Source organism: Rhinichthys klamathensis, unplaced genomic scaffold (genome assembly GCF_029890125.1).
Source record: "Rhinichthys klamathensis goyatoka isolate OS25496 unplaced genomic scaffold, OSU_Roscu_1.1 h1tg000007l_1, whole genome shotgun sequence".
In the NCBI taxonomy this organism is placed as follows: Eukaryota; Metazoa; Chordata; class Actinopteri; order Cypriniformes; family Leuciscidae; genus Rhinichthys; species Rhinichthys klamathensis.
The window spans coordinates 969732-974716 of NW_026606560.1; positions in this window are offsets into that span (position 1 = coordinate 969732).

Sequence of the window (4985 nt, forward strand, 5' to 3'; positions counted from 1 at the left end):
AATCATTATAATATGCTGATTTGGTGCTCAATTATTATTGGTGTTCAATCTTATTAATAATGCTTCTTATTATGATCAGTGTTGAAAAATTTTACAGCTTTTTTTAAACCGTGATGCATGTTTTTCAGGATTATTTGATGAATAGAAAGTTTATTTTAAAAAGCATTTATTTGAAATAGGAATCTTTTAAAACATTATAAAAGTCTTTAGCTGTTTTGACAATGAAATTTTGATCAATGTAATTTCTTAGCTGAATAAGTTTTTTTCCATAAAAATATTAAGCTGCACAACTTTTTTAACATTTATAATAAAAGTATTGATATGTTTCTTGAGTAGCAAATCAGCATATTTTTAAAGGATCATGTGACACTATAGACTGCAGTAAATGCTGCTGAATTTAGCTTTGCCATCGCAGGAATAAATTACATAAAATGTGTTCAAATAGAAAACCGTTATTGTAAATTCTAATTATATTTCACAATAATATTATGACTTTATTTCTGATCAAATAAATGCAGCCTTGGTGAGCATATGAGACCTTCTTTCAAAAACATTAACAATTATTCCAAACTTCTGACCAGTAGTGTATGATATTCTATAGCCACTGAAGACAAGAAAAAAGAAGCTTACATCAGAAATCTGTTACATTATGCATGGCAGTGTTTGCTTCTATAAATGACCAAACATTGAGCCTTTTCAAATTTCCCAATTCTACTGTGCGTGCATGATTAACCTGGTTGTTATGTTCATTTACAGCAGAAATACACATCTACTCTCACGTCTAAGCTATCGGTTATCTCATCGCTATTTGACATTCTGTCAGGGATATCTCCCGCATCTCATCCACACAGGGACCTGTTTGCATAAGTAAGCTTTATACAGCAAGTTGATTAAAACTAACCCCCTCGCCCCACCCTCCTCCCCGTCCCCTAACCTTCTGCCACCATCTCTCTCTGTCTTGTTCTTTTCATTTCCCTAAGTGGTATGATGAGGTGGCGGCTGCTGTCAGGATCAGCACTTCCAGCATGTAAATGATGAACAACTTAAACCCTCGACCCCCACAAACACTTCATTCAAAACCACCCTCTCTCTCTCTCTCTCTTTCAGACACACACACACACACACACACACACACACACACACACACAACAGTGCCTGCAGTCACCTAGTTAAATATTTGATGCGGTTGTCGAGGCAGGTTATGCGGCATGGCGCTGCCTCACGCCACAGATGTAATATTCATAAAGCAGACTCCGCTAATGACAATCAGGGCCTTTGAAGTGATTGCGAGACCCAGTACAGAGTGTGAGAAAATGCTTCTTATGAAAAAAAGAGAGAGAGTGAGAGGAGGAGGAAGGTGGCGGCAAGGGAAAACATCCCTGGAGCATTACAGCGTGAGCTGAGAGTGTAATCTTTGAATATTAAATGCAAAATCTGAGCTTTAATGCAATGACTCCTCTGTGTGATCTCATTACAAACTAACACATAATTTACACAGACTTTTCAAAGCACAGAGGCGGCATAAATGTACTTGCACAGCACTCACAATCGTGGGAATCACATGATTGACGGTTGATTGTTGCTTCTCGTGCTCAGTGGACATGTATGAAGAAAGACTGGTTGCAGGTATATTAAAATATTAAAAATGAAATATAGTGTGACTAGTATGTTTTGTCCTAACTATTCATAAAAATGCAATTCATACAACTATCCTTGAATCATGATATATGAAGAAAATACTTTTAACCTTGAAATTTTTTTTTTAGGAATAATTAGTAATAGTGTTTTATTGTATTCACATGTATTGCTACTTGATACCACACGAGTAATTCAATTAAACTTTTCCTGAAAATGGCTTAAAACCTTTCAAAATCATAAACCATTGTGATTATTATATTGTGGACATTCTTATATATCATTAGCCCATATAAAATTATTTTTAGGGGAATAATTTACCCACCTATGGTATGTGGACATTGTGCACATGCACAATCTCATACTGTATATATCATATATATATATAATCCTCTTCACTAACCCACTGATCTTGAACAAAGGAAACAATATAATCTCCCCATAATGCATCAGTTGAGCAAAGATGGAAGAGAGTTTGAGCTTTTTGTGGTGGTCTCCAATGGTTAACTGTACAACCACCTTTTATCTTTTCGTCTTTTTCTGAAGTTGAAAAAGCGGAGAAATCTACTGGGTTTCGGCTGCCTATCTCTTCATTCAGCTCTTATCTCTCTCTCAGATAAGTTTTATGGAGAATAAATGAATGAATCTAACCTCCACATCTTGGTGAAAATAAATAGTGAAGAATATGATTAAAAATGCCTGATTGTCATCAGAGATCATTTTCTTGGATCTCTGAATGTATAACCACACTCATGCTGGGAGCAGTGGCAGGCCATTATATGAAAGCATTGCACCACATTTCTCATATTAGGACACAGACCCACTGTTTATTGATGTTTTCTTTCTGTATCATGAACCTTGACATATTTGGATCAGTTTTGCATTTTAATGCCCTCATACCTCATTATGGTAGTTGATAAAGTCGTTTAGCCGATAACTCGGATCCTGCAATGCAGCTGTAACAAAATCATTTGTAGTTAAAGAGGCGTATTGAATGTGGAATGCTTTTAAAATAGACAGGGCAATTTAGAGTTTCTCAAGGTGATTATTGTAGATCCTTGAGCAAGTAACGCTATAAATCAGAATTAATTGCTTTGTAAAAACATCAATACATGGCCAAGTTTCATGTTGTGTTAAGTGTTGGCTGCTTTCTTGGCATGACATATCTGATAAAAAAAAAAACATGAAATAGCATGGGAGATATGTACATATTGCCACTCTGTATACTTTTTTGTCTTTTGTGTGCTTTTTGGTTGACTCTGTGTGTGAGTGGGAGAGAACCCTTTGTTCCGAGTGTTCTTCTCTCTGGGTCCCTCTAGCAGAGGAGGGAGGCTTGTGCAGTGCAGGAGACAAAGGAGACAAAGAGGCTGACTGCAGTGCTTCCTCTGCAGAACTGCACATTAGTGAAAGCTGGGGAATGCTAGCAGAGACATAAGTAATGGACTATTGTATGGCCAGCTGGTCATTGTGACAAAATAAACAATGACAGGGTGATCAGGGTATTTGTAAATATTCAGATACATTGATTTGAATTCAAATTAATTATTATTGTACTTGTAGATCAGCTAAAACCCAGTTAACAAAAATATGCTCTAGGGATAATTGCTAACGTTCCCAATAAGTTATTGGAGGGTTATTTTTGAGTGTTCTTTGAAAATTTTAAATGTGCATTTTTTTAAATGTGAAAAAAAAAAAAACTTTTGTTGTTGGTTAAGTGACCATGGGAACATTCCATTTTATAATTTTGCAAATGGAAATAGTTTAAGATTTATTAGAGTACAGAGAACAAAAGTAATAATTTAGGGGGGGGGGGGGGGGGGGGGGGGTAGATAATAGATAATGATTTTGTGCTAATGTTTTGAGAACATTATTAAATACCAGATACATTTAATAAAGAATGTTCTGTTAACGTTACTAGAGGAATGTTTGTTTATAACTTCTAGAGAGCCTTAACATTATCCTAAGTTCTAAAAAAGTTCTCTGTTAGCTGGGAAGCTAGGTAAGAAAAATACTACATTACAACAAAAACTATCTGAAACAAAAAGATTTGGTCAACAATGACAAACACTGCAATAATATTAATATACTTCATACATTATACCTTTTTTATTATTTAGCAATCCAGTTTACAAAGTTATTTATTTATTTATTTTTAAATGACTTTTTGTTAGCTTTTTTAGCTCCAATATAACATGTTTTCCTCAATTTTATTCTTTGTTTGCACGTTCCAGACAGACGCCTAGTTGGTCTGTGCATTAGTGGGATGAATGTTTAAGTAAATCATTGAATCATTCAATCTACTGTACAGATTTTTTCAAAAACACTGATTCATTCAGCAACGAAACGCCACTACTATGTTTTTTTGTTTTTTTATTGATGTGAAGATCAAATGATTTTATTGACTTGATCTTGATCTTTGTTCAAGTTCAATCATTTTGTTAATTTGTGCAGAGTTAAATTTCCCTGTTAGGTAACACTTTGGAATATTTTTCCGTCTGTGATGAATAACTACACAGGAATGCAATATTAACATTCTAGTAAAAGCTATTAAAAGTAGTTTAATATTAATGTTGCGTTACTCTTTTGTTCCTGTGGTATTCCCTAAAGACGGAACAGTATTCCAAAGTGTTACCAAATGTATTTTTTTTCAATTGCCAAATTCCCCAAACTTCTTTACATGCACAATCTTTGATCATTCTGAATTAGTAAATCATTATAATGCAGCCAAAGATAAATCATGAAGAATAGAACTGTATCATAGTTCGAGTGAAACAAAATGAACGAACTGTTCATGAATGACGCACTATGTTGCTCGGGGTTGGAAATGCTTAAAGGTGCAATGTGTAATAATTTTGAGTATCTATTAACAGAAATGCAATATGACATCCATAACTATGTTTTCAGTGGTGTATAAAGAACTCACTTAATAAACCGTAATGTTTTTATTACCTTAGAATGAGACATTTATATCTACATAACTGCGGGCACCCCCTTCTAGGTCGACATATTGTGACGTCATGATCTACCGTAGCCGACAGCGAACAAACAGCGCTACAGAGCCCGTTTCGACACTACCTTGAAAGAAAAGCAGCAGAAAGCTAGAAGCTAGCCATAAACACCGTGAGTAGTGACTTTTCCCTTGTCAGTGGTGTAAAATATTTAGTTGGATTGTTTCATGTAACTTAGTTCCCTTTCGAGGGAACTCTCGATGCGTCACTTGACGCCTTGGGAACGCCCCCAGCGTGAATGCGTCTGAGCATCAATGTCAACTAGTCCAATGGAAAGAATGAGCGTCACGGGCGGGTGACGTCATGACCAGGAAGGGATAAAGGCTCACCCGGTGAAACGCG